The following is an 11,838-nucleotide window of genomic DNA, read 5'->3' on the forward strand; positions in this document are numbered from 1 at the left end:
GCACGCGGATGCCCTAGCATATATATCATCCATGCTGAAGGACAAAAATATCGAATCTACCAAAATAACAAGGGTATACGAGCCTTCAATTGCATCACATTTATCCTTTGCTACCAATATAGATACAGTGGAAGAAAATATAAAAGATCATGTGGGAGAAGACATCCATAACGATTTTGACGAAGAAGATATCCTTTCAAGAGCAAATCAAGAAGAAGATTTCAGCAACGAAGATGATTGGAGAATGTTGATTCATGCGTTTCTCAAGGATGGAACCTTACTCGCGGATCATAAACAACCCAGGAAAACACTCTCCAAAGTAGGAAGATATGATCTTCGGGATGGGGTCCTGTACAAGAAATCTTTCGTCGGACCGTTACTACGTTGCTTATCCAGGAAAGAGGGGCATCGAATTCTAAATGACATCCATTATGGTGACGCAGGGAATCATAGCGGCATGAGATCACTAGACGACAAAGAAAAAATGAAAGGATATTACTGGCCCACATTGATACAAGATGCTGCAAGAATGTCCCGACGATGTGAAGAATGTCAGTGTTTCGCCAAAAAGATACACGCACCAGCAACAACGTTAAATTCTGTGGATAGTCCGTGGCCATTTGCAAAATGGGGCATAGATATCGTTGGGACTTTCTTCGAAGGATCAGGGAAAAGACGATTTTTTATAGTAGACACGGACTACTTCAGTAAATGGGTGGAAGCTAAAGCCTTAGCCAGGATCAGAGACGTGGATGTGTATACTTTCATATTCCAAAACATCATTTGTAGGTTGGGCATACCAGCGGAAATCGTGTCCGATAATGGTAAACAATTTACAGGGGAAAAATATAGACATGCTCTTCGACACTTTCAAAATAAGGAAGAACAAGTCCACCCCCATATACCATCAAAGCAACGGACAAGCGGAAGCTACTAACAAGACCCTCGCCTTTATCCTAAAAAAGCAATTAGAAGAACATAAGGGGCGGTGGTGTGAACAGCTACACAATGTATTATGGGCATAGATGACAACACGAAGATCTGCCACCGGGGAATCCCCATTTCTCCCCACTTATGGAGCTGAAGCAGTCATCCCAACAGAGATCCTCATGCCAACCACAAAGACCGAAGCATGGGAGAAAAATCTCACAACAGATATGATGTTAGAGAGACTGGACGACCTGGAAGAAAGAAGGGAAGAAGCATTTCAAAAGATGTAAAATTATCAACGAAGATTAGCGAGAGAATACAACAAAAAGGTTAAGCTTCAAAATTTTGTAGAAGTGAAGTATGTGCTAAGAACAATCCCGCAGTATCAACGAGAGAAGAAACGGGGAATGTTAGCACCTACATGGGAGGGCCTTTTATAATACACGACATTGCGGGAAATGGTTCCTACTATCTTCACAATATGAATGGCGACGTCCTCCGACACCCTTGGAATGCTAAATGGCTCAAACCGTACTAGCCATAGGAGCAGCGCAGCTTTGCATCTGCGTGAAGAATACCAGAATAAGAAGGCAGCGTAACCGCTCTACATGTTTCTATCTCTGGACGAGGAGTAGCAGGCCTCAACCTATCAATCAAACAAACTTTTTGCAAAATCTTCAAGCAAACAAAAGGCCCGCTGGGTGAACGCATGTACATTACATAATAAATTAACAATATTGGGGAAAGTAGTTAATCTAAAATCTCTCAGGGCTCCCCTATCAGTGTCTATGAGTGTAAGACCAGGGGGAAGGCACCCAGCAGAAAGAAATACCCAATCAATTTTAAGGCAGCGGGTCGACAGAATGGGTGCATGTAAATATTTCAAATAAGCATCCCATATCCTAGAACGCTGCCTCGGCCCCCACCGCTTGGGAATCCTCTGGCCCAGGATTCGCCAGTGGGGTGACAGGTCTCAAGACGATCACGAAGGTATTTACCTTCGATGTCGCACCCAAACACTCTTAACTTTTTGCAAAGCAAGTTATTTCTAATTTAATGCTTCACAATAATTTAATGCTTCACAAGTTATCGATAAAACGAGGTTATACCTTCGACATTAGCCGAAGCCTCTTCATACTCATTAACAACTGCGTCCCATGCCTCATCAAGAAAGTCATACTCGTCGGATAATTTCTTATAATCCATTTGAAGGTTCTTAAGAGAAAATTGACTCGCATCTAAGTTTACCTGCTTCATTGAATCCAAGTGACCAAGATGGTTGACTTCATCATTCATCTCCGCCATCCTTTTATGGAGTGGATACACATTTACTTCAAGATCTCTCAGACTCCACTTGGCGGGCAACATCAGCTCGAGACGCTTCTAGGGATTTACTAAGAGCGCCGACCTCAGCCCAAGCATTATCTCTTTCTTCGGTAAGATGCAGCATACTATCCCTAATCCTGGGGCCTAAGAAAGAACGAGCCTGTTGTAACTCTCCTTCCAAAAGGCATACTCTATCTTCTAAGTCCGAAGCTTGTCCTCGAGCTTCCCGCAGATTATCACGTGTCCATAGCAGCGTACCATTAAACAGACGACGATCATGGTTGTAATTATTCTGCATATCAACCATTAGTGTTCGCTTTTCACGCCACTCAGCTGCTAAGGCGTTGTGCCCATCAGCACGAGCGTTCCACTTTAAGACTTCGCTTTTCAAGGATTTACCTCTAAGAATACAATGTTCAGATATCATGAAAAAAAAAGTACAAGGATTTACCTCTAAGACACGCTGCTGGGGAAAACCGTATTGGTACCCATCAGCTATGGACATCATATCAGCAACAGAGGAGGGAGGGTCAACCACTAGGTTAGATTCCGAAACTCTCAGATTCTTCTCCCACATCTCAGCAACGCGGGCTTCAGAAAACAATTGCATCATCTGATGAGTATAAGCGTCGGAATTCTTCTCACCAGTGACCACTAGGGCAGAGTTAGGGACGAACATCAGGTTCTTCTTCTCAAGCCAAGCCAAAATGGCATCTTCACCTTCAGGCATTAGCGAGTAAGGGAAATCCTCTGAAGTAAACTCAACCGCAGAATTCCCCCTGGTTGTATTCTCCTCACTCGCACAAGTCTCAACATCACCACCCTCAGCATGACCACCTGCGTTTTCAGGCTGCTGACCAGTGGCACTTTATTTACCAAGATTCCCAAGCACATCCCAATCATCATTTGGGGAAAGCAATGAGAAGTCTTCAGCAAGACCCATGGAAGCGTTTACATCAAAGGATTCCCCCGCGGAATATATCTTACCAAAAGAAAATTCAGGGGAAGTACATAGGCAGAATACCCACACCACCAATATTATCACCAACAGGGGCAGATCCCCCCTCGCCAGTACCACCTGCGGTAATATTACCCTCAGACTCATATTCACCACCCGCGGAAACTTCTTTTTCACTATTGCCACCCTCGTCATCAGGAGGAGAAGTATCAATACGTTCTTCTCCATCGGACATTTCTTCATCCTCCTCATACCCTTCGTTCACAGGACTTGTAACATCCTCAGAAACCTCAGCCTCACCGGTCACAACGATAGAAGATTGTTTGGGTCCAATTTTCTTCTTCTTCGTCACCTACAAACCAGTACACGTCCCGACAAAGGCTCATTTTCTCCCTCACTTAAAAAATATATTTTTCAACCAGGGAAAAAGGGGAGAATAGAATAGAGAATATAGGAAGAAACTGTACCTTGGCAGTAGCAGCACTCTTAGGTGGAAGGATAGCACCAGAACCCTCCTCCTCATCCCCATCAACGACATCAAGAGCGTAAGGAAAATTCATGCCCGCGAAATTCAGATGCCAAAGACAGAAATCTCCATAACGAGCAGGAGGAGTTTCACGAGGCTTGTTGTTTTCAGAAGGACGCCAACCGCGCGGACCAGGAATCCAACCATAAGCCCAAGGGCCAACTATTTCAATGACAGTAGCATGCCACTCATAATCATGATCACGCTTAATCCTTTCACGAGCAGGAAAGAGTTTTTGTTGAGCAGATCCCTCAGTACCAGGAACATACTTTAGCTTGGCATCACTCACCTCTCTCAAAAGACAAATTTCACCCCGAGGAGCAGCAATGTTACGAAGACTAACACTCCACGGCTTACGGTTCCTAGTGTTGACATAATCTACAAAGGAATTGTTAAAATTTTGAGGAGTGTACCACTCTCTCTCAGCAGGATTTGGAACGTAGCAGGTCATCATAGTCTCCCCCTTGCTCCGCAGGTAACATTCCTTCAGTGCACGAAGATAATTCCTAGACAGTTGTGACACGGAACGATTATGAGTGTTTGTGGAAGAACCTTCGCGACTAGCCATCACATCATAATAAAAGGTGTCACCCGACTTATACAGGGGCAACATGAGACCCTCCTCGAAGGCTCCAACCGTAGTCAACAGATGGAACTCATCAAACTGATACTTTGAGAGGAGTTCGTAAGTGATATCATCGTCAGGGGCATAGAAGCGAACCTCAAAGGCTTGAAGCTCATGTTTTTCCTTGAACATCTCAAGATCAATATGCTTGAAAGTGACCTTCTTCTTACTAACTGAAACATTGCGTATCACGGGGGAAGCTTCTTCCTCGTCCGCGGAATCTGACGTGGGACTCAATTATGAAGCTTTCCTTTTGGAAGGAAGATTCTTAGACGGATCAGCTTTCGACATAGTACCCTTGGAGTACTTCCCTTTGAAAGAAACCGTTGGAGGAGGAGGCAAAGAACTATGCGGGGGCACTGAAGGAGGAGCCATTGAATGAAGGGGCGGAACATCCAATGTTTCATTACGAGGAGGAGGAGCCCGCGTACTCCTAGAATCATCACGAGGAGGAGCCCGCGTACTCCTAAAATCATCACGAGGACGAGAAGGAGCGCGGTTAACAACATACCTAGACCCAGAAGGACCCTTCAGCAGATCCCTTTTCTTAGTAGGCAAAGCCTTCGCACCAGAGGAAAATGAAACCCTATGACCACGAGGATCCGATTGCGAAGATTTATAAGAACCTTCCCCAAGTGGAAATCTTTCAGAATATCTACGCGGAGGGGATCTTGGCGGACTAGACGGCGGGGTCTGGTAAGGAGTCCGCGGGCGATCAGACATAGCTTACAAGGAAACACAAAAACAGTTTAGAGGAAAATACGAGGGGATCACTAAAGATCGAAAAAACCCATAAACTGATGGTTCATCCGGATTAACATCAAAAACTCTAAAATCTGAAAATAACCGGAAATATCCCATCAGACTCCAGAGATGATACTTAGATACAGACTCATAGGCTTTGTAACAAAGAACAGGGGCAAGCATATATGCTTCGACATATGTGTTCTTCATCACAAAGACAAAAGTACAGCAGCAGAAGACAAACGGGTAGATACAACAACAGAAAATAGATGAATCAATGATGGAAATAATGAAAAACCTCATACCTGTATAAAAGAGGACGACAAGCACCAACCACAGTCGGAGATAGAAAGATCAGAGATATCAAAAGCAAGTTATCTTTGATACAGGGGCAGCAGCAGTCGAGAATGAAATAGTCAGAAAATTGAATGTTATTATCTTCCTCACAAGGACGACGATAATAAATGACTAAAGAACAAGAATAGAAAACAAAAAAACACATGAAGAGGATGAACACTGACAAGAAGAGGATGAACACTGACAAGAAGAGGATGAAAAGTATTTTCACATTCTCTTTCCTATTTATAAAGCAAGAGAAGACAATAAATGTCCCTCGTACCAAGGAGCAGTTAGTGCAAAAGTGGGAAACGTGCCCGTATTTAGAGGGGAAGTTATTTCAGGAGAGATAAAATGTGTATGACGATCTTTCTTCTTCTAAACTACAAAATACGCCCAGGTCAGAAGAAGAGGGGCAAATTTTATGTACATGTTTCACCATCCACCACGTGTACAGGAAGAGACACATGGAAAGCATGCAACGCGAGACACCAAAACATGATAACAAGAAGTCATAACCTAGGGGAGCATCTCATCAGAAAATATCACCAGTCAGCAGATCTGACGGTCAGGGACTGAGGATCATAGAGGTATGATGGAAAAGAGGAGCACCAGATAATACCCCTTGGGTGTTAGTACATCCTATCCCGAGGAAGATCCAAGATCGACAGCTGAGAGAGAGTTTGACTGACGCGGATGTGACCAGACTAAGAGACACTTGTATGACACGAGCGGACGTCCAACTGCCCGCATTAAATACCAAGAGATATACAAGTGTCAATCATCTCATGGAATAAGGGAGGATAGCTCTTCGTATTCAAGCTTAGACCGCAGCATATGCCGAAGACCTCTGCGTAATGGGCACAAAGCACAAGAATATATGGTTGCAACGGCATCTCAGAAGTAGGACCCACGTTGCAACCCTATAAATATCCCTCTCCACTAAGAGAGAAGGGGTCGACCAATCCAGAGCAATTATAGGAGAATATAGGAGAGAGAAATAGGAAGAGTAAGTAATCCCCCTATTTCCGCAGACCTATGTATACTCTAAAGTCATTCGACTATCTTTGTAATCATTCAATACATAGTGAAACACCAGCCCCGTGGATGTAGGCCTTAGTGCCGAACCACGTAAATCTTTGTCTTATTTATTCAGCACTTTACATTCAGCGTTGAACTTCATGTGCTTTACATTTATACTTGATTCTCTGTTTATTCCTTTATACGAACATTATTTATGATAATATTCGACTAGACAATGACAACTTCGAAGGCTTTCAGTCGATGAATAGATATAATCATCCCCTTTACACATACGACGTACAATTTTAGAATTAGAATGTATGCGAATATTGTTTGTGAACACGTGGATGGTTTCGTGATTTATGTGTTCACAGTCTAAGTTTTACTTGTCTACTTGATCTCAGAATTGAAATCTAAGGGTTAATTAACCAATATAATGCGAAACAGTGTTCAGAAGGGTGTTGGGTCCAGCTTGTAGCTAGACCTCCAACCTACTCCTTGTAAAACAATTTTTGTTATAAAGTATATTCAAGTAATATAGCGCAATCAGGGAATCGAACTAGGACCTATCGGAGCGTATCAAACTTTTGAGAAACGGTTATGACAAACAAAGATAGCTACCCGTTGTTCAAGGAGTTGTGACTATTAGAAGGTAGATGATTCTCTTCGGCTTTCTCGGCTGGTTCCTCGTTAAAAATAAGTATGAAATTTATTTTAAATAATGTAGTAGTACGCTATTGGTGTTTAGCTTGTTAGGCTTCAAACTAGTTTCTTGTAATAACACTTTTATCCAATATTAAAAAATAAATTATTCAAATACTCCCGCCGTCCAAATTATATAGACTGAGAATTAATTTTTGGTTGTCCATCTATATAGGCGTTGTTCTAGTTATTAGATGACTCTTTCCAAATATGCACCAATTTAAGATACTAAAATCAATTTCATCCTTATAGTTTTCATAAAATATACAATCCTGGTAGATCACTACTTACTATCTCTCCAAAATAAGGATTTTATTTTTGGTTTCCTCTAGAATTTAACTTGGAAGAAGAAAGTAATGATTATACCCTATTATATCTTGACTAAGGTTCAACAATATTTTAATGGGCACAAAATGGACGCAACAATACTTAACGAACTTGAAATCTCACAAGAATAGATGAGAAACCTGAAGTCTTTTTTTTTTTGTGTTTTTTTGAGAAGAAACCTGAAGTCATTGATGATGACTCAATCCTCTGTCGTCATACACATATACGTGATATGTGTGTATTGTCATTAGACATTAAGCAATTGTCATGCACACCTAATTGACTATAGAAAGACTTCACTAGTCTCTTGTTGTGTCGAGAAATATATGTTCAAGCAAATATCAAGTTAGTTTTCTGTCCAAACAAATTAGTAGATATATGTCATATCTAAAAGTCAATCCCAGAGACTCAGACTAATATGAAGTCAACTAATACCTTCCATTGACTATATACTGCGGTGCTTATTCCTTTTAATTGGTATTATTTTCATTTTCCCATCTTTCTACTACTAGGTATGCAATTCAATGTCTGCCAAAAGTTTGAAACAAATTGTTCGCTTGTTGTGAAATTAATTAAAATCCAGTACAAGTGGAATGCTATTCTCTCAGTCACTCTTTTATATTTATGGTCTTATTACATATTTATTACACTGGGTCTGGATGTTTCGTTCCAGGGTTTAGCAATCAAAAGGAACAAACACGCGTCGCAACACTATAAAGATGTTAGAAATAAATTTCTGGAAAAGGTAAATAAATATCCAATGGACAACGAATAGAGGACAGAGTCACGTGTTCAACACGCTGTCCCTAACACGATAGTTGACCGGTACGCCTCAAGAATGAGTGATGCCTATATCCTGTGGTCAAGTCGTATCCAGGATAAAACTGCCCGTTGCAAGCACTGTTAGCACTACAGTACTTACCCACTCTTACGAACTCAACAACAATGACAAAGAATGAAAGTAAAAAACCACATAGAGGGAGAGAGGCGAAAAGAAGAAGGATAGTACCTTCTTCTGGACACGCTTTGGAATGAAGAATTCTAATCCCTTTTATAGGTAGAAATGAGAGAGGTGTAATCAATGCACGTTAATGTGCGAAATTATGTTTCATGATGTCGACATAAATCAGTCATAAAATAGTCAAAAAACGTTAAGAAATTATGTCGTCATTTATGCACATAAAAACGTTACAAAATATTTTTGGTAAGAAAATAAAATCTCCATGTCACACACCCACCACATTCAAGACAAAATTTAATTTGAGTTTAAATTCATTTAGGAAATAATTCAAAAGTAATTTTGCCAAAAAGATAAGTCTTGGTTGACATATTCCATGGCGTAAGCACGAGTCCGAGCCATAAGCCCAATCCTTAGGTGAAAACAAATATATTTTGCCCCATCCGTTCCACCCATATTGTTTGTCTAACTATCCATAATGGATTAGTTAAATAGTAGAACTCCTCTTTAGTTAGAGCTTCTCCAATGGAATGTATTTGAAGATAAATGCCTAAGTCCACAAATGATACACATTCATTTTCCCTAAAAATCTTCTCCAACCCAACTTTTTAAATCAATGTGAAAATAACATGGCTTAATTTTTGTTAAACATTGTCAAGGTGAATGTCAAGTTTTAGAGATTCACCTTGACAATGTCAAGCTATCCAAGTAAGTTTTTGCTTCCTAGCTAAAATTAATTCCAATATATTACATAGCCCTTTTTTTACAAAAAATAAAAAATGCATTTAATTCATAAGAAATCACCAACAACATCATTGGAGATGAATTGTTTTCTCCCCCTAAATTTAAGGAAAAATTGGAATGAGGATGTTTTGTTTGGGTTTCCACCTAGGAAACACACACAACCACCATTGGAGAAGCTCTTATACCCTATATGGGACTAAAGGTCATATTTCATTTACTCATAAGAAAATGAGCAAGTATCCTTAGAGACTTAAAGGTTCTAAGTTCCATTCCCACCAACATTATAAAACCAACGGAAAGCGAGAAATACCACTTAGGCAATAGGTGTCCATGGGGTCTTGAACCTTTGCTTAGTGAGAAATTGCTGGAACTACTTGATGGACAGTGAACGCGATGTCTTGAACTGCCGTCGTTTGGTGTAATCCGCGATAATAACCACATGTGATATCTCTCTAGGTGTTGTCAAGTTCGTGCCGTTGTGTCCTTTTGTCCCTAGACAAATGTTTCTCAGAATGCTCTAGAAAATCAGCTCTATTCTCATAGGAAGTGACCCACTTCCACATTCAGATAGGTGAATTCCATCAAGAGTGTTTACTGCTACACCCCACTTCAATCTTAAATTGAAACTATAGAACTCATTAAGACTTAATTGTAAGTCATCCTCCACATGCAGTCAGACTATCACGTCTACACCATATGGAAGGGGCAGAGAATGAAATTCTCTGATAGTGTTTACCTTGACCTGCCACAAATTAGTTGTCTCATTCAAAACCTTGATCTTGAGATCTCCAGTCAGCAAGGTTGAGTATCCTTCATGGCAAGTTTATTTAATGAGCCTAAGCCCCATCCCCCTCGATGCATTACTAATTATCTCCTTGGACAAACCTTTCATCAAAGGGTCCGTGATATTCTCCTTGTATTTTAACCAATCAATGGAAATAACGCCAATTGAGATTAGTTATTTTTAGATTTAGCTATTATAGCTTGGCTAACACAATGTATAGATATAGTTGGCACAGGCCTATGCCAGAGAGGAATGTCTTCTAGAAAGCATCTTAGGCACTCGGCCCCCTCTCGTGCTTTATCTAACGCAATACTCTCAGATTCCATAATGAATTGAGCAATATAAGTATGTTTGGAAATATTCCAAAAATAAACCCTCCTGCTAGAGTGAAAACATATCCACTCTTAGAATTAGACTCCTCTGAGTCAACTATCCAGTTTGCATCACAAAGTCCCTCAAGGACAACAAGATACCTTTCATAAATCAAACAAAAGGTAATAGAGTATTTTAGGTACCATAATACTCTACTAAGTGCATACAAATGCTCTTGCTCTGGACTACAAGTATATCTACTTAACTTAATCACAATATAAGCAATGTCTGGACTTTTACAGTTCATTAAATTAATCAGACATCCTATAACTCTTGAGTATTCAAGTTAAGATACTCCATTACCCTTATTATTTTTTCTCGAGTCTACAAGAAGAATCGTATGGAGTACACGCAGGCATAAGCAAAAATTCAACATAATGAGAATGACTAGGACTATAAATATTTGATTATCTTCTAATCCTCATCCCTAAGATTACATCAAAAGGGCCTAAGTTTTTCAAGTCAACGTCCTCATTCAGTGCATGTTTTTAGTGGAATTAATCACATCTGTGTGTGTATCAAGTATAAGCATATCATCAACATTCAAGCATACAATCACACAGGCATCCTTAACAAGTTACTTGTAAATATACTTGTCAGAATCATTAACTTAAATCCACTACACATTATCACATGATCAAATTTTTCATGTCACTGTTTACGTGCTTATTTGAAAACCATAGAAATATTTGTTCAACTTACAAACTTTGTCTTCATAACCTTTCACTACAAAGTCCTCAGATTGGTCTATGTAAATTTCTTTATCTAATTCACGGTTATAAAAAAGTTGTCTTAACATCCATCTGATGTATCTTCAAGTTGTTTATGGTAGCAATTGCAATTAACATCTCGATATAAGTAATTCTCGTCACAAGTGAATAAGAATCAAGGAAATCTACACCTTCTTTTAGTTTATATCCTTTAGCTACCAACTTATCCTAATATTTTTCCACAGTTCCATCTACCTAATCTTTCGTCTTAAAGACTCATTTACATCCCATGGTCTTACTCCCTGGAGGTAAACTAGCAAGCTCCCAAGTCTGGTTCCGGCGGACCGAGTCCATTTCACTAAATGAAGCTTCTTACCAGAATGAGGTTTCATTAGATGTCAAGGCTTCTTAACAAGTATGGGGATCAAACTAAGCTAGGATGTTATAAAGTCAGCTTCATAAGAAGTCTCAAGTCTATTTTGGTTACTTCTCTTAGGCTCAACCTCAACTCCATCTTCATTTAAGATAAGTTCTGGCTATTTGAAAATAAATCTAGGGGATGAACAACACATGCATCTCTAATGAGGTACATGTTTAAGAATAAACATGTTCAAAGAACTCAACATCCCTAGATTCCGTAATAATATTCACCCCAAAGTCAGAAAAATCACACCAAATTCTGGAAAATCATATCACACAACCAAAAAAATTTATGTAGAAGTATACTCAGCATACCTATATGAAGATACAATCATCATTTTTGGTTTATGTTT

The sequence above is a fragment of the Papaver somniferum genome, chromosome 9 (genome assembly GCF_003573695.1).
Source record: "Papaver somniferum cultivar HN1 chromosome 9, ASM357369v1, whole genome shotgun sequence".
NCBI lineage: Eukaryota > Viridiplantae > Streptophyta > Magnoliopsida > Ranunculales > Papaveraceae > Papaver > Papaver somniferum.